The sequence below is a fragment of the Apodemus sylvaticus genome, chromosome 22 (assembly GCF_947179515.1).
Source record: "Apodemus sylvaticus chromosome 22, mApoSyl1.1, whole genome shotgun sequence".
Lineage (NCBI taxonomy): Eukaryota > Metazoa > Chordata > Mammalia > Rodentia > Muridae > Apodemus > Apodemus sylvaticus.
The window spans coordinates 2,775,326-2,800,085 of record NC_067493.1 but is presented as its reverse complement, the minus strand read 5'-3'; the positions used below and the strand labels follow the sequence as shown (position 1 = coordinate 2,800,085).

At 38.6% G+C, this 24,760-nt stretch overlaps 1 pseudogene; it reads right to left on the bottom strand.

Moving 5' to 3' along the window:
• Positions 1–12,736, bottom strand: part of LOC127673204 (zinc finger protein 431-like) — a 97,787-nt pseudogene extending 85,051 nt beyond the window's left edge.
• Between the last annotated feature and the right edge of the window lie 12,024 nt (positions 12,737–24,760).

Here is a 24,760-nt window from a genome sequence, read left to right as displayed (position 1 = left end):
AACAAAAACAACAAAAAAAAAAACCCAAAGACATGTTGAGCACAGGGTCACTGAAGAAGAAGAGGAGCAAAAACAAAGTAATTACATTTCAATTAAAAATGCCATGATTTCAAAACTCAATCTTTTAAATTCAGAGTAAATCAGTGTGTGTGTGTGTGTGTGTGTGTGTGTGTGTGTGTGTTTGTGTGTTTGTGTGTGTGTCTCTGTGTGTGTGTTTCTCTCAGTTTGACCTCTCTTTCACCAGGCCCTCCTCCCTTGCTACACTCTCTGACGAATCTGGCCTTGAATTCATATTGATCTGCCTGACTCTACATCCTGAATGCTGGGATATAAGGTTTGATTTCCCACACCTAGCTCAGGGTAACTCTTTAAGTAAAGTGAGTTCTTTAAGTAAATGGTAGGTGATCTTCTTAAATGGGTTCATTGTTACAAGAATCAGCTCTTTTGAGTAAAAAATCCAGCTAATAAACAAAATGCTATCATTACCCCCCTAATTTCATTGTTCAATTATGCATATCCTTTTAATAAACTATCATTTTCATACAACATTTGCCTTTTGATAGTAGTCCATGTTGTGAAGAAAAGCAACTCTAAGAATGTCATACTAGGCTTATAATCCTTCACAAAATCTCCAGTCTGAATTTATTTGGCAAGCACAAAGGTGTCCTGGAATCTCATCAAGTTCTTGCTGCTTCATGTTTAGTTTTCCGTGCTTTTCCTGAAATAGAGCTATGCTAGCCAACGGCAAAATTTCTATTTGTTGTGAAACTGCAGAAATTAAACCATGCCAGCAATGTTTACTTAGCCTAGTTCTTCCCCTTTGCAGAATGGACCACTGAGCCTTGCACAGCAAGGAGGCAGCCAGAGCTGGCTTCTGGACTTCTCTGGGTGTTTATTCCAGGAACCTGGCTATAGAGCAGAGGAACTAGGGTCCCTAAATACAGATCAGCCCTGGGCCAATAGGAGGCTGGCATCACTGGGCAGCAGTCTCAGTCCTTTCCACAGCCTCCCTTACCGTGGACCCTTCTAGGTGCTTTTGGGTTCGTAGAGCTCAGCTTTGCCTTTCTTTCTTTGGTTGACAGGATCACTGATTCCTCTTTCAGGGGCAAGCTTCTTTTCATGTTTTTCGTAACTATAAATTATGCCGTTTTCTTTGTGCTCTTTGCGAAATTTTGTTTTTCCTCCTCTTAGCTGATGGGCTCCCTGTTTCCTTTATGAGGCCAAATTTGTTTTCTGTAAAGACATAAAAATTATAATTATTTTTTCTCTAAGTGTTCATCTCTGCACTTGGCTGTTGCCCCCAACCATCTCTCTGCTTGGAACAGAGGATTAGCATCTGCTCAGGTGCTAAAGAAATGACACTTAACAGGATTTACAAGCAGGAAACTGTGACATGTGCCTTTAATCTCAGTATGAAGGAGGCAGAGGCAGGGAGATCTTTGACTTGGTGGTCCACAAATTGACTTTCAAAACAGCCAGGGTTACAGAGAATAAGACTCTGTGGTCGCTAGTCTGTGTTGTTAACTTGATTAAATCTTGAATTAAGCAAAATTCAAAACATGAGGACACTCCATCAAAGGGATTTTTGCTTACTTTGTGAAAAGCAATCAATGTCTTTGAGGTAGGAATGCTCCACTTTAATTCATACTGTTTGAGCTTGAAAGATCCAGGCCTTTAATCTGTATATGGAGTAAGGAAGCCAACTAACATTGTTATTGTGATTGTTGTTGTTGTTGATATTCTGAGCCAGGGTTTATCTGTAATACCTCTGACTGTCCTAGAACTCACTTTGTAGACCAGGCTACTCACAAAGTCCCACCTGATTCACTTCCATACTGCTTGGATTAAAGGTATGAATTGCCACACTTAGTAGTACACACTCATCCAGGGGCTTTAATCCAGGCTTTAATCCAGAGATTATATCTGGAACACACACCATTAATTTGGGCCACACCTTCATCTTGAGCCCTATATAAGAACACAGAGGAAGAAAGTTTTCACATTACCTGCTTGCTCTCTCCTAGCTAGCAATTCTTATGAATTCCCTGACATTAGAGTCCACTTGTCTGTGATTCCATCTTCTATTGAAGACCAGCTGAGACATCCAGCCTTGGGGACTGAGAACTTCTGGATTCTTGGACTTTGCTTCCTATCCAGCTGTTGTGGAATAAGGCAAACTGCATCCTGTTAGTCTTTCTAATATATCCCCTTTCAGGACAGAGAGAGGGAGTGAGAGATCATTCTATGTGATCTTTTGCTCTCTGAAACAAGAACCTCAAGTAGACTTGTCGGTCCATGAGCACTTTCCCCATTGCCTGTCTAATCAGTTGCCTACAATGTTTAACTCTAGACAATTGCATGTCGTTGCAAGGTATTTCTCATGCATACACATTGACTAGTGATTAGAAGGGAGTGAGGAGGAGGGCTGGGGAGAGAGACACAGGAAGGTACTTGCAGGAGCCACAAGTGGAAGACGGGAGAGAGGCATAGCATACTAAGATGGAATCAGAGGTAAATATATCTAAAGGTTAGAATATTGGGATAGAACTTTTAATATAATAGATTTGGTTTCTTATTACCTTAGTGGAATCTTGTACTTGTGTTTTAAATATATTTAAATGTAATTGGCAAATTAACTATGTGTTGAGAGTCTGTCCTTCTGGGTAATTTGGGGGACCTTGATTGAGTAACCAAAGGGACTGTTGGCCCTGGGGTAGTGTGACATGTGTGAAATGTGGGTCTGCTGCCAATGGTGGAGAGAGAACTCAGCTGAGATGCTGAGAAAGCTAGCTGGAAGAGATTTTCTCTGAAGCAACAGTGAGAGCCCAGCTGATTGAGACTCTGTGGAGACCTGGTGGGTGTCAGGTGAGGCAGAAGAGATGCTAAGAGTGGTGCAGACTGCTCTAGAGAATCTGAGGCAGTGACCAGATTCTTGAGAGCATGACTTGACCCTACCAAAGGGTTAGATTGCTGCCTCTACTAAGGACCTCACTGAGAGGGATGGTTGTTTGTCCTGCAGTTATAATGGGTGAGGAACGTGTTCACTCATTTTCTAATAAAATACTATTACAACATCCAGAGTGATAGCATCTTATGTTGAGAAGCTTCACTCCTTTTTTGTTTGCATGTTTTGTTCTTTGAGCCTAGATTGTCCTGTATAGCCTAGCTGTCCTGAAACTAGGTCTGACTACCAGGCTGGCCTTGAGGTCAAAGATCCCTTTGACTCTGATTCTGTTGTTCCTGATCTGCTTCTTCCCCTTGGTTTCTGGGATAAAAGGATTTTGCCACAAGACTGGGCAGAATCTTGCCTACTTGGGCAATGCAAACAGATGCTAGGATTGTGGGCTTAAATCCAGCTACCCACAGTGTAATGGTTGTGAAGGGCCATGAAGTATAGAGTATAATCCACTAACTAGTGTCTCCTTTAAATCAATGGTCAAGGACTTACCCACAGAGTTCTATGGATAAAGCCAAGAAGATGATGCAGTCCTCTCCCAAGTTTGTCAAAGATACATCAGATTCTCAAGAACATGCCCTGCTAAGTGCAGGTGTCTTGCCAGCCCTGAGTACAAGGTGTTCCACATCTGAGTCACATTGTTTCTGTGGAGATTCAAGCCACTGCTCTGAGGATGGCTGGTTTGCTGACTGGGACCTATATTCCTTTTGTGTATTTGAGAGATTGGACTACCTGAGATAGTACCAAAGATTGAATTTTGCCGTGAAAAAGGGCAGAGAGGTCGCCCAGAGTGAGAGTCAGAGGGAGCCACAAGTGTCTCCAGGAAATGTGGGTGACAACAAAGACAAAGGTGTAGAAGATTCAGACCAACGCTCACCAAGCTTGTTCAGAGAAAAACGACTGGAACTTGAGACCTGTGATGGTGGAGACTACCCTGACCAGCATCCTGCTTCTGACAATCCCAAGAAACTAGGATGCTGGGCATGGCTTCAAAAGGCTTTTGTCCAGAAGAAGAAGAAGTGAACAAGCCACCCAGAATTCTCTTTGGAGCCCAGGAGCCCTGATGACTGCTAAGAGTTGCAATTAGGGGATTCTCTGTCAGCTCCTCTATTACAGCAAAGGCACATACAAGGCAGTTGTGTCTTTGCAGCCATCTGGTGTTTGTTTCTTTATCTCATTCTTAATAAAAGAGTTAAAAGCTGGAGATTTGTGTTCTTTTAGAAATGGCCCAAGGGAAAAATGAAGGATGGAGTAGAGACAGATGAGGATAGTCTACTTTTTCCTACATTTGGTTACAGGAGTAACTGGTGGTTTGTCTTAAAGGAAGTTCTTAGGAGAATTTGGCATCCTGGTTTTCATGGATGTTGGGACATAAAAGAATCAAAACACAGGGAGTAGCCTTGAGCACTTTTGGAAACCTCTCTGCTTAATCAACATGGTTGAGGTGTGTTCCGCCCATGTGCTTCCTTTACAAAGTAATCTAGGCGCCATCTGCAACTTCCATTTTACCGCTTTTTCCTTCTGTGTAGACTAGACTATCCTTAAACTCAGATTTACTTTGCTTTATCTCTCTAGTATGGGGATTAGAGGCCTGTGCCCTCACTTCTGCACAGGAGAGACTGTATTTTAAGCAATTTTCTTTGGAAATTTCTGCTTCACAATGGAGCTCACCTGGAGAAACAGTTGGAATAAGTTGGAAGGTCAGGGCTTTGCAGGCCCTGACACAGAAAAGCTAGCTCACTGGCCTTGAGAGGGTGTCTTTTAAGTGCTTCCACTCTTGGAAGAACTTCATGTTTTACAAGCCTTACCTCTACTGTTGGTCTTCCTTACAGTTTAATCCCTCAGTAGATTAAGCCATGTACCAGGCTAAAGAATGATTGCACAGCTCTCAGTGTCAAAAGGTCAATTATGTATCATTTCGTACATTTAGCTCTCTGAACTTCATTTCTCAGGAAGTGTATGTAGGAAATAAAATTAACACTGCACAAAAATACTGACTAGCATGGTTTCCTTTGAATATTCAATATTTTCTTTAATTCATATCACCTAGAACTTTCAACAGAGGTGGGAAGACTCAGGTAATACACCTTGCATTCACTGAGAGAATGACTCATCCTTGGGCACCAGGCTGTTCTGTCAGCATTAGTAGCTTGCCCTGGGTTCGAATCAAGTCCCATTGCAGCTTGCTGGGCATATTCTGATTTGGTGGTGAAAATGAAAGCACCAAGAAACAAAATCACAGACACAGTTGGAAATGATTTCACCTCACACAAGCTAACAGCCAAGAAAAAGTTGGCTGTGTGGGAAATTCACAGTCAGTAGAGCCCTGAGCTTCCAAAGATGTGCACTGACCATTAGCATTCCTCTCTGGAGGAAGAGCAGCCCCACAGCGACCCCTGCTGTGAAGAAGTGGCAGCACCTGGAGCTCAGAGGCTGAGCTGTGGATCTAGGGAGCTTAGGATCTTCTGGATCCTTCCTTGGTCCCTGCTCCTGCTGTGGCCTCTATAAGTGTGGACAAGTCAATAGGGCGACTAACTATGGACCTGCCCTGCCAGGATTGCAAGACTCACACAAAACTCCGGGGCATGGCTGTGGCCACAAAATGGCCACTGCCAGCCATTCAGCTGTACCTCCCACATAAGGATTCTCTTTGGTGCCCTGCCCTCGTAGGAGGTTAGCTTTCTGCCAACCGGTTTAAGCAGGGGAGTCAGCTGGGTGCAGAAGCAGTCGGAAGAGCGTGGAGAGCTGGGTGGCCAAGGTGAGCTTCACCTGCTGGTTGGTCCTTGTTACTGCGGGCTGTATCCTTTCCATCCAGGTCTCAGTGGTGCCATATTCCTTTTCTGTGAGCGCCACCTGCTGGTTGGTTGTGTTATTACAAGCTGAGTATTTTTATAGTTGTGGTTGAATTTTGTCTTTGGTTGGGCCTTTATCTGTTCCCTGATTCTACACAGTGTCAAATCCTTCTGGGAATGAGGCCTTGATTTTGTATCTGTGGCAGTTTTCAGTGAGTAAAGACAAATCTGGGAGCTGTGGCTATGGCAGGACCAGGGGGGAATCCTGAGACTCAGTGTGAAGTACGTGAATATCGGCTGATCATCAATTAGGTATTGATTACAAATTGATTGATTATTGGTTATCGATCAATGATCTTTGACTAGGTATTGATTATCAATTGGTCAATTGTTGGTTATTGATCAATCATCAATTCACTTCTTGCCCCTTGCTCACCGTCATACCCCAGCCTCACACACATGCTCACACACACCACATACATTTAGTAAAAGCTACTAATATATGCAAATTTATTCAAATTAAATGATTCATGCAAATTCATTAATTTATCCTGGGCTCAGGGCAGCCGAGAGATGCCCACCACTCTGGTTCTTTTCTTATGGGTGTGCACCACTTCCTGGTTATTTCTCATGTCTGCCTGATGTAAAGAAAAAATGGATTGTGTTTGGGGAGAGGTCTTTCTCATGAGTGGCACTTTCTGGTTGTTTCTTGTATCTCTTTTAGAGGGGGAAGGTTTTATTTGTGTTTTTGTGTGCTGCATTTGTGTTTCTCAGAACAAGATGACTTTGAAAATGTGAGTTTAAGGGGGAACCTTGAGTAGTGATTTTGATTTCATGAAGTGATTTTGACTTGATGGACGTATTAATATGAGGCAGTCTACATCTACCATATTTTCTAGGTTCCCATCAACACATAAGAGGCCAGGAAACTGGTTCCTGGCCTCATCAGGGAGTCCCCCCAATATGCTTACTTTTCCCTAACTAACCCAGACTGGGATTGCAACACCACTGAAGGTAGGAGGAGGCCTTTTGTCCATTGTCCATCTCTGCTGGCAGGTCTCAACGTGGCCACAAGATGGCTCCCAAATTTGTCCAGAGTGAATAATATTAGGAAGAGGGAAAATAAAAGCCCTACAGATTTTTTTAGACAGGGTCATGGAAACATTTTTGACGATACACGTCCATGGACCCTGAATCACCAGAAGCAAAGGCAGCGACCGCTTGAGCTTTTGTCAATCAGGGAACACCAGCTATGAAGACAAAGCTCCAGAGGGTGGAGTAGTTAGGAAAGAGTTGTCTAAGAGATTTAAGGACAGTGGCAAAGAGAGTATTTAATGGAGGACAGACTGCAGAGGAGACGCAGATGGGAGGACAGAAGCAACAGACTGGAGACCTGGGAAAGATCCTGTTGTCAGCCAAGGCCAAATCAGAAGAACATAAGTGATTCCTAAAAAGGATAGAGTCAATAATGGCGAAAAGGGAGGACTACGAATCAAAATTGTCCCCACCACAAGACCTGGGTTACACTAAAAATGAAATGGAAATCCATCATCTTTTGTTGATACAGTTCAACATTATATTGTACTAAAACCTACATATAGAGTATCTTCATCAGTTTATAAATGACTTCCCAGTGGCTACGGAAGAAAACAAAAATGGAGGACCTCTTAGATGCCTTAAAATTGAGGCTATCTAAGCCTCTGCAAAGAAAAAAAGCCTACTCTGCCAACTTCAGGTGGCCTTTGTAGACCTGTGGACTGCATACTCAGACCAGGGGTCCTGGCGTTAGCCAATGGCCAATGTGTCACCAATGGGCACAAGCTAACAACCACTCTATTTACACCTCAGTCACAATGGCTTCTGGATAAAAATGATACCAGAAGGACTCATTACCAGCCTCTCTTCTTGAATCCACCCAGTGTAACTACTCAGCTGCCCTGCTGTCGGACCCTGACCTCACTGGATGGGCCTCTGTATGACGGCTCACATAGATGTAGGGGTAACGGGGTCCACCAACGGTAACTGCCTCATTCAGGATGGACAGAGGTGTGCTGGGACAGTGGTGGTGTCAAATACCGAGATCACATGGGTAGAACCACACCTGGCAGGAATGTCAGCCCAGGAAGCTGAACTGGCAGCTCTGAAAATGTCAATTGAGGTAAGAAAGGAGATTAAAGTCATTAGAGCCACTTCCTGTGGTGTAACAACACTTCCTATTATGTTACAGGCACTTCATATCAAGCCACAGCCACTTCCTGTGACAGTGACGTTCACTTCCGGTCATAGGATGGGCACTTTCTCTAAAACTTGAGACAATTCCTGTGATATACACTCACTTTCGGATAGGGGCAGTCCCTTCCTGTGACATCACAACCACTTCTTGGTGTGGCATGGACACTTCCTGTTCTTCAAATGGTCACTTCCGGTTCTTATGTGTCCACTTCCTGTGGTTTCATAGACTTAGGCATGCCCTCCTCACTGTGGTAAGGTTATCTTTTCCCCAGGGTCAAGACACAGAGGGCTGGTGTGCCATTGTTACCTCTCATATCCATGGGGCCATTTATAAGGAGAGAACCGATCTGATGAGCAAGGACTAAACTCCATCCCAGAGAGCAACAGGAAAGTCCAGTGGGTGGCCCCTAGAAATTGGGTTCCTCATGTCCTTGATTGCACCAGACCCAGGAGTCCCCACACTCTCTGATGAGACAAAATATATTATCTGGGCCAAAAAAATCTGCTGATGTCTCAGTGTTGTAAGAGATGAGGGAGGACAGCTAACTGACTACAAACTAATGTTTGAGAGAAAATGGGTCTACACGGAAAAATGGAAGAAATCAGAAACTTTCTAGAGTTCATGGGAAATGAATATGCAACATGCACAATCTCATGGAACACAAAGAAAATCAAAGTGGAGCTAAAGGAGAGTTCACAGCACCAAATGCCTACATTGAAAAATTGGAGAACTCCCATACAGGAAATTTAACAGCATGTTTTAAAGGCTACAACAAAAAGAAGTGAGGGAGCAAAGAAAACGAGGAGGAGACATCAAGAAATTTTCAAGTTGGGGGATGAAATTGATAAAATAGAAAAAGAACAATTCAAAGAATTAATGAAACATGGAGTTGGTCTTTTGATCCTTTTATTAGACAAGATAAACAAACCCCTATTAAAAGATAAAGAATATGCAAATCAATGAAATCTAAAATGAAACAGGGGATTAATTAACAGGTAATGAAGAAATCCAGAGAGTAGTAAAGACATAGTTTAAAAAGTGTGCATTCCACCAACTTGGAAATTCTAAAAGAAATAGCTAACTTCCCCAATAGATTCCACATCCCAAAATTAAACTAGAGAAAAACAACTTAAACTGACATAAACATGAAGGAAAACAGACTGCATTAAAAATATGTCCACAATATGAGCCCACGTCTATGAGTTTTAGGGTAGCGTCCTACCAGACTTTCAAAGAGGATTTAACAAGAATTCAGTGTATTCAACAATATAGAAACAAAATAAATATTAGTCAATTTATTTTCTGAACCCCTGATTACTCATATTTCCAGTCAAGAAAGATTGAGTGATTAAAAAGAGAATTACAGACCAATTATCCCTAAAACCACAGATTCAAAAAATACTTAAAAGATAAAACAAATAAAATAAAATATAAAACACATCAAAAGATCATCCACCATTAACAATGAGGAAGGCTTCATTCTAGAAACAGTGATGGTTCAACAAAATGGGATTAAAGTGTAAGAAAAACCAAGAACTGATCATCTCATGAGGTAAAGTAAAATTCTCTGACAATATTGAACACCACTTCATGATAAAATTCTCGGAGTTCTGGTGCTTACTGGGGCTGGAAAACGGCTCCTTCTATTCCATTATCAGCAGCTTTCAATATTTCAAATATATCACTGCCTAATCTTGGCTTTCCTGGAACTTGCTTAGAGATCTACCTTGATCTCAAAGATCTGCATGACTCTGACTTGTGAATGGTGGGTTAAAAAGCATGTAACACCATGACATGAACTAAACCTTTCTGCTTACATTTTAAATTCAGAACCCAGAATCCAAATCTATCTCTTAGCAATTTGTTACATAATTGTATCTTCATGTGTCTACATCAAAACAGTATCCAGGTAATAATAATTCCTAACATGATACAGTTCACTTTCATACAACTGCAAATCCATATGTTTAGCTGAATGTAATCTTGTCCTAATGTAACTATTCCTTTAATGCCATTGCATATCCTTGATCACAAGATTAAACTTCATTCAACTTCTTGATGATGCCTTGTATTTTGAACCTTTCTTTTTTTATTTTTCCTTTCTTAGTTTCTATGCTTGTTAAAAACTTTCAGGCCAAATTCAAGGCGTTGATTTTCATGACTTACTTTGTCAATACAATTAATGTAAACATCTTTACCTTAACCTCAAAGAAACTCTTCAGACGAGGGCAGCAAACTTCTTTGCAAAAACATAAAAAAAAAAAAAAAAAAAAATCTCCAGAGTGGAAACAATCCCAAGCACCCATGTCTATCATATCCTACTATGATACCCTACTAATTCCCATTTAATTCATGATCATTTTCATTATGTTTCTCTCCAGCACACAGAATTTGGAGACTTATCCCTAGTGAAAACACTTTACCACATTGATTACATTAAAAAGTTTTCTGTCCGGTGTGTGTTCTTTTATGATGCTGGAGATAACTGGGTCTTGTAAAGGCTTTACCACATTGTTTACATTCATAAGTTTTCTCTCCAGTATGTGTTCTTTTATGTCTTTGGAGATGAATGTGCTGTGCAAAGGCTTTACCACATTGATAGCACTCATAAGGTTTCTCTCCAGTATGTGTTCTTTTATGTATTTGGAGATGACTGTGCTGTGCAAAGGCTTTACCACATTGTTTACATTCATAAGGTTTCTCTCTAGTATGTGTTCTTTTATGATATTGGAGAGTACTGCACTGTGCAAAGGCTTTACCACATTGATGGCACTCATAAGGTTTCTCTCCAGTATGTGTTCTTTTATGTCTTTGGAGAGCACTGTGCTGTGCAAAGGCTTTACCACATTGCTTACATTCATAAGGTTTCTCCCCAGTATGTGTTCTTTTATGAATTTGGAGATGACTGGGTCTTGCAAAGGTATTACCACATTGATTACATACATAAGGTTTCTCTCCAGTATGTGTTCTTTTATGATATTGAAAATTACTGCGCTGTGCAAAGGCTTTACCACATTGATTGCATTCATAAGGTTTCTCTCCAGTATGTGTTCTTTTATGAATTGGAGATGACTGTGCTATGCAAAGACTTTACCACATTGATTACATTTATAAGGTTTCTCTCCTGTATGTGTCATTTTATGTGTTTGGAGATGACTGGGTCTTGCAAAGGCTTTACCACATTGATTACATTCATGAGGTTTCTCTCCAGTATGTGTGGTTTTATGATATTGGAGATGACTTGATCTTGTAAAGGCTTTACCACATATATTACACTCATAGGGTTTCACTCCAGTATATCTTCTTACATGCCTGCAACGATAATTAGCACATGTGAAATCTTTACCACATTCATTACTCTGATCAATCATGTAATCAATATGAATTATGTTTACAATTTGTCTAATGGTAAAGAAACATCAGATCTTAAGGTTTTAGCACTTTATATGTTATGTTGTTCTCCCTCACCATGAGTTGTTCAAGACACCTGTGATGGTTATTACATGGCTCATATTTATAATAACCTCTTTTTATATGATGTATTTTAGCTATCTGAATAAAGTTAGAAAAACTCTGATCTGTATAACACTGATTGTATTCATATTTTTCCTCTAGTGTGAATTACAACACATGTGACTGGGAATCATGACACACAGAAGAATTTCCAAATTCCTAGTACTCATAAAGATTTTTTACACAATGAGTTTTGGGATAGTCCCTGTAAAGCTAAAAAACCAACTAATTGCAAATGTATTTCATATTCCTAATTTCTTTCAAAGGTAGAATACTACATATATTCTTATTTTAGAACAAAAATTTTATGTTTCTTCTTTCCATATCCCTATGCTCACATGATTACTATCCATTGTGACACATGATATACCTAATAAAAAGAATGATAAATGAAAGGTTTATGCATTGAATTCACACTGTTTTAATTTTTGTTTCTCATAACATGTGCAATATGGACTAATGTTTCTCCACAACAATATTCTTGATTCTCATAAAATTCCCTCTCACCAAACTGAACCATATTTCTACAAGAATATGAGTATCACCAAATTTTCTATAGACTATTTGCTTATTAGAATATTTTGGATATAAATTTATCACTATTCAATGTGCAATTTCTAAATACTATGAGACTATACAGAATGGCAGATCCACAGCACAAGTCTAATGGAGCTCCTTATCAAATGGATACACAAATCAGATATTGGATATTGACGTACATGGTTTTGTTAGAATATTGTAATCATATCTCCACTTAAAGGACTGTTATTTTGCACTTTTGCTTTTTGCTGGAGATTCCATAAGATATTAAAATTTCCTCAGAGACAAATTTGTAAAAGCTTGCACATGAAAATTACCTTTCAAGACTTCTATTATTTTGAAAATGTTCTTCACGATGATGCTCTTTGCAATTATAGCCTAAAACACAGTAATAGAAAATGAATGATATAGTATTGGAAAATAGGCAAAATTAAAGGTACTGTGAATTTTAACTGCACCGTGATAGTTACAGTGAAAATTCAGTGAAACTGAATTATTCAGCTCAATTTTTATACAATTAAAATAATAGAAGATCGTCAATAACCAAGAAACATTTGGTTCCTTCAGAAAAAAAATAACAGTCTTACCTATAGCTTTGAGGTTCAGGTAGGTTTGCAACATCACATTTTTGTAGAGACTCTTCTGGGAAGGATTCAGCAAATTCCACTCCTCCTCAGTGAATTTCACATGCACATCATCAAAAGTCACGGGATCCTAAATATCCCATACATGTACAACACAAAGCATGATACTAATATCACCAGAAAATAAATTTATACTTTCTCAAATATATATTCACATAATTCTCGTGCTTGCTCTGCTTATTTTCTGACTCAGAATTTATAATCACTGTGTCATTTTAGAAGGATCTTTAATTATAAGTTACACCTCTGTCACTTTTGAACACTTTGAATAGGATACAGTCTTGCTAGAGAAATGCCAACTGAGATGGAGATGCAGGGGAACAGATCCATAGTACTGAGCACACACCTGAAAAATTGTATGAACATTTGCTAACTACAAACATGATGGGCAAGCTGGGTGTATTTGCTCATGTATTTAATCACAGAGGCACAGGCAGGTGTATGTCATTTACCTAGACACTGGCATGACCTTTGTAATGTGTTCTAGGAGACTAAAAGTTGTATTTTAAAACCCTTAATCCATACAAAAATCAACCAAGGAAATAAAAATGATATAGAAATCACAGTTCTTTACTAAAGTTCCTACAAAGAATTATACATTCACTGCACATCTGAATTCATCTGGCAGAAACAGGAAGTGTAACAGTTTAAACTATAACATTAATAAAATTTTACTAAAAGAGAATACATGATTAAGTTGTTACAAATGGACAGATGAAAATAATAGTAATATAAATGTTGATCATAAATAAGAAACTTAGGGTAGGAAAGAGAGCTCAGCATTGGAAAGCACCTGCTGGTCTTTCAAAATAATGGTGGAAAATTCCTGGTAAACACATGGGGGACCAACAGCTACTCATTACTTCAAGATCAGGAGTTCTGAGGCTATCCTGTGACAACACTAAAGATGAGACAAAGATGGTATTCATATACATGCACACAGGCAAAATATTTCCATTTATTCAAACATTTGAGAACAAACACAAGACTGAGAAAGAATAGCATTCATGTGAAACCTAACGAACCTGAATCCTCAGATAATATTGATGTCATGAATATATGCCATTCTGAGAAATAGAATATAGTCTATATATTTGGCCAAATTTCAACACCAAAGATGTGGAGGAAAAACCGCACAAAAATATGCTTATATTACAAGCACAAGACATGTGTCTTTTGTGGTTTCTCTTCCTACATTAAGGACAGACAAGGTTCACAGAGAAATATGTTTTGGAAAAGAAAAGCAAAAAATAAAATAAATATAAAAATATAAAACAACTAGACTTGTAAAATAGATTATTACTGAATAGTAAATGTATCTATTGTATTTTATATGATTTAAGGAAAGAGATTATAGTGAATATATGGGAGCATGAGAAGAAAGCTGAAGGGTCAGTTTCAACCACAACACAGAACACACCAAGGACACAATATTCTCCCTCTAAAAGAAATGCGGGGGAAAATCTCGAGCAGAGACTGAGGGCATGGCCAATGAAAATTTGCCCCACTTGAGAGTACCATCCTATGGACAAGCACCAATCCATGACATTATTAATGACACTCTGTTATGCTCCCACACCAAAGCCTTGAGTAATTGTCCACTATGTGGATCCACTCCCCAGCTGAGTGAAAAAGCTGCAAAGATCCAGAGTCAAACCTTGCATGGACCTTGGGGACTATTATGGAAGAGTTGTGGAATGATTGAAATCCCTGAAGAGGATAGGAACTCCACAGGAAGACCAAGAGACTCAAGTAACAAGCACCCTTGGGGACACTCAGAGACTAAGTCACCAACCAAATATCATACACAGGATGAATTAAGGCCCCTGGCACATGTATAGCACATGTGCAGCTCAGAGGATCAGAAGGTCGTCTAACAACTGTAGCAGTGGATTTCCCTATACCTGTGGGGGGCTAGCTATTTCCTTAACTGGGCTGCCATGTCTGACCTCAGGGAAACAGGATGTACTTAACTCACAAGGGACTTGATGTACCAATTTGAGGGTTACATGGGGGCCCCAAAACCTCTCAAATAAAAACAGAGTAGACTGGTAGAGAGGCTCTGCCATAGCAAGAGACATATAAGAGGCATAGTGATAAGTGTGACAATGAATATATAAATAACTAGAAAAACAAAAAAAAGATAAAATATAAATTTTTTCATTCTATAAACACTATCCTCTAAGGTATCTGGAAAGGCTCCTCCTACATGATCTTCCCCAAGCTCCATAAAGAAAGCCAGACAGGACAAACAATCTGTAAAAGTCATCATCCCATCTTGAAGCTTTTTGTTTTTTGTGTTTTTTGTTGTTGTTGTTTGTTTGTTTGTTTATTTTCTTGGATTTTTTTTTGAGACAGGGTTTCTTTGTATAGCCCGTTCTGTCCTGGAACTCACTCTGTAGACAAGGCTGGCCTTGAACTCAGAAATCTGCCTGCTTCTGCCTCCCAGAGTGCTGGGATGGCAGGCGTGCGCCACCACCTCCCAGAGAAGCTTTTTGTTTCAATCAACTGCATCCTGACCCTTGACATTATAGGCAAATGTTCATCCTGTGATGTAAATGCATTCAGTCTTTCTTCAGGGATCCTAACAGTCTGCAGGAACTCCTACACTGTTCAAACATCTAAAGTCTCTTCTGACACACAAGGCAAAATCTTGAAGGTCACCTCCTGTAACAGCTTGGGTACATCCTCTCCTTGTATACATCTCTCCATGGAAGATTTACCTATGCTTTAGTTATCTCAACAAACTGTGGTCACAAAATGCAATTCAAGAATCATCCTCATAATTTCACTGCAATGAACTCTCATGGAGTCTTCCCTATGGCTCTGACTGCCAAAAGATGGCTGGAATCGTGCCAAATTGAAACCATACAGAAAGAATCCAGAAACTCGAATTTATCATCTATCAGTACCTGTGCCTGAGCTTTCCTCAAAGCACTTGTCTTCTTTCCATAATAATTATGAAAAGTTTGCCTAGACCAGTACTGAAGGTTCATTGGATGTATCAATCTGACCCAGGAATTGATGACCCAGTGTAACACCAGCATGGTCTACAGAGTGAGGTCCAGGTCAGCCTCTGCTATACAGAGAAACACTTGTCTCCAAAAAAAAAAAAAAAGAAAGAAAGAAAGAAAGAAAGAAAATAACAAAAACAAACCAAGTGGGTTTTTTGTTTGTTTGTTTTGTTTTGTTTTGTTTTGTTTTGTTTTGTTTTGTTTTGTCTAAATCCTGGGCTCAGGGAAACTGAAGCTCCCTTCTCAAACAACCCCATAAGAAGAGCCAGAAACATAAGCGAAACATAAGGGAAACACTGTTGAGCACTATTACTAGTCAGCACATTTTCAACAGTGGCAAATTAAAAAACAAAATACAGTTGGATTACTACAGATTTTCTAGATAAGCCTATCTCAAGTCATAGAGAAAAATGAATCTCTCTATGTATCTAGAAGGGGTAGTTAACAGAATGTCCTGAAAAAGGCTGTCAGCCAAGGGGAGTTAGAAAAATCAAGGACTGGTGGATTTCATGTTGCAGGATCTTCAGTGTATACCAGCATATTTAAGAAATAAGTACTTTCTGACGCCAGTTTAAAAGAAACAAACAAACAAATCACCTTTATTTTATAAAATAAAATAGTACAAGTACCAAAACAAAAGAACTGCTTTTTCATGACACTTCTATATGTAGGTTGTAAAAAACACATATAGCCTAGATCAAAAGTAGATAAGAACATCTCAAAAGTTCAAGATTAAGAAAGGGTTTCTCACTTCAAAATGTATAATTAAGAAACATCCCCCAGAGTAAGCAGGGTGAGAGTTAGGGTTAGGAGATTAGGGGTTTATGGTTAGGATCAGGACAAAGGATGTTAGGGTTAGGATGCTTAGGAAATTAAGGGGATAAGATAGGATTATAGATTTCATAAAAGTCCCAGGGCTAGGCTCATGGTTAAGGTTACGATGACCACCATTATTCTTGATGGTCCCACTGAGTCAATCGTATCGCTGTAACACAACGAAGAAATGTTAGGGTTGTGGTCAGTCTCAGGATCAGGTCAAAGGATTTGTTTGTTGTTGTATGTGAACTCAGTTTCTATCTTTTTGCTCATCTGCCTCCCTAGTCCTCATTTTTTATAATATCAAAATCTTTCCTGTCCCAGTGAAAGTGGAAAGTGAGTTATCCATGAACCTAGAATTCCCAGATGGGAAATATCTTTACATTATTATGAGGTACTGTTCACAGACAACAGAAAACCTCTACTCCTTTAGTTTTTCTAAGTTTCATCTGGGGATCCTCATAAGATGTACAAAATCATGGGACTTGGTGCCCCCTTTGGTAATATCATAAGTATTGCATGGGCCATTTATCTTCACCACATCTTTAGTAAATATAACCAAATTGTACAAGACAAAATGGTCTCCGTCATTATTCTTGCTGGTCTCACTGAGTCAATAGGAATCCAATTACACAAAATACCACAACTATAAGCTATTCATTTTATATCTTAATGTTTTGTTCTGTTCTTATTCTGATAGTTTCTACCTTATTCACTCAATGGTTTCTCTAAAGAACCTAAAAGTTTATCCATACCACTTCCAAACTAGCATACTGAAAAAGGAAGTGATGACTCTGATATTCACAAAATCAAACAGATAATCAAGGGACAAGATTCCAAGGGCAAGACCGACTGCTGCCAGCAAAGAATATCTGTGCTACTCTGTGTTGGGTCTCAGTGTCAGTTATTTATGCAGCTAAATCCCCTCAGTGATAAAATGGCCTTCAGTACTCTTCTGCTCTAGATATGTATGGTTTACTTTCTGTCCAAATTAAAAATATGCTTACTAAAGATTTTTTGTGAAGTTTTCACAAAATAATCAATGAAAATTATGGAAAAAAATCTTACACAAGCAATAAACATAAATTCGTGGCTTAATGAAATTTGTCTTTTATTACTTATGTATAGAATATCCACATGGGATCATGATTTATTCTTCACATCTTTTTCTTAATACCAAATAGATTACAAGTAAAGTAAACTGGTTAACTTAGACTAAGTTATTTTTATTCAGAATAAATAAAACTTAAAAATTAATATGAATAGACAAATGTATATTTAATCAATAAATCCCCACAGGTAAAATAAATATGAAATGACATTATGTCTCTGAATCTTTATTTGTAATGGGTAACATGAGGATATATATTTAAATTGTAATGTCTACTTTTAAGTACCTGATATATGTAAACAAACAGATCTGGTCACAGTGGTATCTCTATGAACCCTATCCCAATTCTAGTACACAACATGGTCACTATCCCTTAGGGTTCTAAATTAGTTTTAAAGATTTTTGATTTCCTAGAGCAGGATTTGTTTCTTATATTGCTCATTGTCTTCACTCAATGTAAGAATGATACATGAGTGCTTTTGAAAATGAAATATACATGTGTAAATATTTATATAGACAAAAACACTTTAAAAATTTAAACAGTACTTATTTCCCAAAATGCCTCCTTAAAAACCAATAAATATACTAAGATAGAAAGATCAGCACAGGGCTTCTGACTTACTGTCTAAATTAAACAACAACCATTTTCATATCTTCAACTCCCTTGAATTAATATAATCCTAAAAGGCCTTTTTAAATGTTATTAAAACTCTGTGAAATTAGAGGACATGGGTGGCCAGTATTTCTATAATTTGTAGGGGGAATAACTAGTTAGGTCATGTGAATTTGTCTAAAGATATCCTGAGTAAATTGTTTTTGATGTATAGAATGTATTTCAGGACTAGAGAGAAGGCTCAGCATTTAAGAGCACTGGCTGCTCTTTTAGAGGTTCTGAGTTCAATTCTCAGTAACCACAAGGTGGATCACTACGATGTGTCACAGGATCATATGCCCTCTTCTTCTGTGTCTGAAGACAGGGATATTATGCTCCCATACATGAAATAAATAAATAAATCTTTTTTTTAAAGAAATGCTTTGTCAATTTTCTTTAGGGAAAAACAATAATTTTGCCTTTTATCCTTTGATAAAGTATGATAATTTTAAAATGTGGTATCATTGAAACTTAGAAATGGGGAATAAGACCAGGCGGTGGTGGCGCATGCCTGTTTTCCCAGCACTCTGGGAGGCAGAGGCAGGTGGATTTCTGAGTTTGAGACCAGCCTGGGTTACAGAGTGAGTTCCAGGACAGCCAGGGCTATACTGTGAAACCCTGTCTCGAAAAAAACAAATAAAAAAAAAAAAAGAAAAGAAAAGAAAAAGAAAAAAAAGAAATGGGGAATAAAAATATTTTATTCCCCAATCCTGAATTAATATTCTGACAATAAATTGTGGATTTATTTGTTAAAACTATTTTAACTTATGGTGTTAACATTTAACGGTCTTAAAAAAGAAGTATTTATATATAGAGACTTCTATGTCTTCTACTCTGATCCTATATTGTTGGAGTTCAAGGCTATCCTTTTATCTTCTTAAAAAGCTTTCTGAAAGCACATTTCCTAGAAAGAAAAAGAGCCAAGACTACTGAGTATCATTGGCCATCTTATTTTTCATTCCAATCATTTGACAGAAACAATAATTAAAGCCACCTTTTTGTGGTCAATATTATTATTTATTTATATTTTACCACAATTAAATGATAAGTATTCCAAGTAAAAGACACAAAATACTTGGTATTTATAATAAGATTTAAAGCACTAGGGTTGGACGGACTATTTTGTATAGTTCCTGTTAATAACTGTGAGATATCATTTGTCCGAAATGGGGGAGCAAGAGAAAGGAGCCACGGAGCTGAAGGGTTTTGCAGTGCACAGAAGGAACAGCAATGAGTCACCCAGTACTCCCAGAGCTCCCAGGGACAAAATCATCAACCAAAGAGTACACATGGAATCACTCATGGCTCCAGACACATAGGCAGCAGAGTATGGTATTGTTAGACACCAAAGGGAGGAAAGGCCCTTTGCCCTGGAAAAACTTGATGCCACAGTGTAGAGGAATATCAAAAAAGAGGAGCAGTTTAGGGTTGATTGGGGAGGGAAGATGGCTTAATGGATTTTTGGGGAAGGGGGAACCAGGACAGGGGACCAAATTTGAAATGTAAATAAAGAATATATTATAAAAAAGAAAAAAAAATGAATAGAAAAAAATTGGATACAATGGTCAAAAATAAATCTGCATTATAAAATTTAACTGGGACTAAACAACAAAGAGTTCTGTAACATATGAGAAAGCAAAGTTACAAACAATTGGAGAAAGGAAAAAGAGGAAGAAGAAGAAGGAGAAAAAGAAGGGGAAGAAGAAAAGGAAGAAGAAGAAGAAAAAGAAGAAGAAGAAGAGGAAGAAGAAGAGGAAGAAGAAGAAGAAGAAGAAGAAGAAGAAGAAGAAGAAGAAAAAGAAGAAGAAGAAGAAGAAGAAGAAGAAGAAGAAGAAGAAGAAGAAGAAGAAGAAGTGGAGGAGGAGGAGGAAGAGGAGGAGGAGGAGGAAGAGGAGAAGAAGCAGGAAGAGGATAAAGTCTGGAAAATATTTCCAATAAAATCATAAATGAAAATTTTGCTAAACTAAAGAAGGTGTCTGATAATGTACAAGAACCATCAAAAATACTAAACAGACTGAGAAAAAGTCCCTTTGAAAGACAATAATCAAAACACTGAACATATAATAAAAGGAAATATTAAAAAAACTGCAGCAGAAAAATTTAACAAACTAAACAAAACAAACATTAAAAATCTATGAAATCACAACTATTAGCTTCATATCCATCTTATTTTTATGGAATTAATTCATTACACACACAATGTTCTCCCTGCATGTATTCCTGCAGGCCAGAAGAGGGTACCAGATCCCATTACATTTGGTTGTGAGCCACCATGTGGTTGCTAAGAATTGAACTCATGAACTGTGCAGGAACAGCCACAGCTCTTAACCTCAGAGCCATCTCTCCAGGTCTATTCCTGCTTTCTTCTTGTATATTATAAAAGACAAAAAGATGCTGCATAGTCACAGAACCCACCCATGCTTCTACAAGAAAGCAACTGGTCCAGATGTTTTGGACAGAATTACAATCAGCCATGATACTGAAGTTATTCAGAGGTCATGGCCTGAACTATCAAGTAAGAAGCAACCACTAGAAACCTCACAGGAAGTCACATCTGGATGATCATTCCAATCCAACCCCATAGAGGACACACTGCTCAACCACATGTTCCTCCCCATTGTGGGCAGTGATCCTGTGCTCACCATGTCTTGATTTCAGAGCTTCCCCGAGGTCGCCTCACAGCACACAACAGCAGAGCTCAGATCAGGACACAGAGAACCATTCAAGCTGCACAGCTACAGGGAAACCGCTCAATCAGCACAAATGTCTAGAAAACATTTCCAATAAAATCCTAAATGAAAACTTTCTTAAACTAATGGAGGTGACTGTTAGTGTAAAAGAAGCATCCAAAATATCAAACAGATTGTAGAAAAGTGTCTTTGCTGCACAATAATCAAAACAGCAAGCATCAAAGGAAAACAACATAAATAACTACTACATAAATAACTAACAAAACTAAAAAAAAAAAAAAAATAGCCTGGGATGTAGGACCCCGTCCATCCCACAGCCTTTAACCTCAGCCAGTCTCAACCTGATTATTTATGTTCCTTAGGAAAGCACCAGCCCAGACCTCTGTAAACTCTACCAGGTCTTTGTCATGTCACAGCCCAGCCTGTGTCATTAAGGAACAGGTTGCAGTTTATTGGACTGTGAATTCCCTTCCTGTCTCACCAGCTCACAGCCAGAAGCCAGGGCCGGGCGCACAGCCCAGAGATCCATGGCGGCCAGGCTTGGCTTCTGTTCCCACAGGAGGGTCGTGCTAGGAGGCCACTGTGCCCGCCTGGAGGAGCACAGAGCGGGTTTGCACTCCGCCCCACTGCAAACTTTCCAGAGCGGGAAGCCTGCACCTTGCCCATCCACTGTCCCTGCCCGGAGCACAGAGAGGGTTTGGACTCTTCCCCCTGCAAACTTTCCAGAGCAGGAAGTCTGCGCCTTGCCCGGCCATTGTCCCAGCCTGGAGGAGCACAGAGAGGGTTTGCACTCTGCTCTGCTGCAAACTTTCCATAGCGGGAAGCCAGCGCCTTGCCAGGCCACTGTCCCTACCCAGAGCACAGAGAGGGTTTGGACTCCGCCCCACTGTAAACTTTTCGGAGCAGGAAGCCCACGTCTTGCCCGGCCTCTCCAAACTTACAGACTGCTTCTGTGGAGACGACAGGAGGATAGTGCAGAGTGACTGGAGAGCTCACAGACACCCACAGCATGAAGCACTATCTTCATCTGAATGCGCATGCGAATGCTGTCCCATTCCACAATTCCAGGCCTGGCTGCTCAGAGCCCAGGAAGCTAAGCAATCCCAGCAGCTGTAAATGTGCGCACTCACCTCCTTCCCGCCTCTACCAGACCTCTGACAAACAAGCACATTCATACTCCCAGCCCACTTTCATTCATAAAAATTAAAGACAGGAAATGACGACATTCCAGGAGGCTGGATGCAGGGCGGGCGCTGGGGTGACGTCAGGGGTGGAGCCAGCGGTTGCTGGGTGACGGACAGGGAGGCCAACATGGCGCCAGCCAGGGGCTGAGATGCACAGTCATGGGGAGGGGGCGGGGACATCAGGGGGTGCGGCCAGGGGTTGCTGGGTGACAGTCAGGGAATCCAACATGGCTCCCGCCCGGGGCTGAAATAGATGGGCAAGGGCCAGGGTTGGTGTGATGTCAGGCAGAGGGCCAGCAGTCTCTGAGTGACTGACAGTGATGCCAATGTGACATTTTCACTGAATTTGAAGAAATATATAAATATGTGTGTTAAAATTGAAGAATTTGATGTACAATAATACACATGAAAGTGTACACATAGATAATACATCAAAACTGATTGACAAACCATGTAAAAATTCTAATCAAATTGATGTCTTTCATGGAAAAATACTTCTTATAAAATTGAAGAAATATACAGAAAATTTATTTAAAATTGGGATTTGGCATTGAAAATAAATAGACATAAAAAGTTGACAAAGAGAACTAAATGTGTAGGCAAATTCAATTTTAGGAGTAAATTGAAAAATAAAGTGTTAAAATTGAAAAATCTGTTGGAAAATAATAATGGTAAAAGATAAATCATCTTTACTAAATCAAGCACTTACAAACATTTTCTTATTAAATTAATGATTTTCATGGAAAATATTTCTGATAATATTGAAGCAGTGTATAGAAAAGTAGTGTTAAAGATTTTTCATGGGAAATTATTCAGATAGTATTGTGTACATAAAAACATCTCTAAATAATTAAAAAATTAAATAGAAATATTTTCTGATAAAATTAAAGTTTATCTTAGCTAATATTCAAGTAATATTGAAGAAATATATATATAGATATGTGTTAAAATTGAAGAATTAGTTGGAAAATAATAATAGTAAAATAGTAAACATAGAAATTATACCTAGAACATTGTCCAATAACCTAGAAAAAATTTTGATAAAATTGAAGATTTTGATGGAAAATATTTCTAATACAATTGAATTAATATACAGGAAATGTATTATAATTGAAGATATCAGAAAAGATAATACAGATAAAATATTATTAGAAATATAAACTATTTCTAAACTAATTGAAAAAGGTAGTAGAAACATTCACTGAAAATACTTGTGAAAAAAAATGAAGTAGAACTTGAAATAGTGAAGGTTTTAATTGAAAAATAATACAGATAAACAGAAGACATAAAAAATTCCTAAAACGATTGAAAAATAAACTAGAAACATTTTCTGATAAAATCGAGGGTTTACATGTAAAACATTTCCGAGAAACTTGAAATAATATATAGAAAAATGTGTTAAAATTGAAGAATTTCTTGGAAAATAATGTTAAAAAATGTGGATAATTTTATTTTTACTAAATGACCAAGGACATAGAAAAATTTGGAATGAAAAGGAAGATTTTCATGAAATATATTCCTGATAAAATTGAAGAAATATAGAAAAGAGTGTGAAAGTTGAAGATTTACATGGAAAGGATGCTTCTAAAATGATAGAGATAAATATATTTCTAAATTAAATAATGAGAGAATTAGAAAATTTTGATAAAATTGGAGATTTACATGGAAAATAATCCTAGCACTGGGCCTTTTTCTAGTTCCATTTAGCTTTGAATTTCATAATTTATTCATGTAAATGTTTATAGTAAGCTCCGTTTTTGAGACATGTTGAGCACAGAGTCACTGCTCATAGTGAGGAGAAGCAGACATATGAGCAGTGGGAGCAGTGGTGGTTGGTCCTCCCTAGAGCTGCATGGGAAGGGTCGGCCAGGTGTAGCCAGATGTTTGCACCTGTGAGGTCCCTTGTGGTGCTCCTCCCTTGCTAGATCAGGCCGTGACCTCTGAATAACTTCACTATCAGGGCTGAATCTGCTCAAAATACTTGGACCAGGGGCTTGCTTGAAGAAATGTCATGGGCAGGATGCCAAACTTGGACAGCCCTGGTCTGTGTTTTGCTTGTTTGATTAAGCACGGCCACATTGTCTGTGACAATTATTTTTCCTTTTAAAGGTGCTTTTGGTAGTTCAATCATAAATACAAATTTACAATCACAAAAGAGATTTTTATGAACCATACCTGAAAGTGTGTCTGTTTAATCATTGATAATTTAGACATGAATTGTAACATCTCCCTATTTTTCATTTGTCTGGTGGGCATTAGTTTTTAGGAAATGATTTCTACATACAGAATGCCATCCTGGAGAATTCCATGAAAGGATTGATGCCGAGTTATGGTGTTGTCCTTAATGTCACAGAGCATTTTATTTGATTCATCACAGGAAAGGAGTGGTACAATATTCATTGATGGTCTTCTCTTTTCTCTCATTTTTCTATTATTGAGCATAGATATCTTTCATACACTATATTCTAATTACCTCTCTCCTCACTCAACTATATCCAGATTTCCCTATCCCATGCCACATGTTCAAATCCCTACTTTTTCTTTCTTTTCCCTGTTAATAAACTAAACATCTAAACTATTCTATTATTAATTATAAAAACAAAACCTCTAATAAA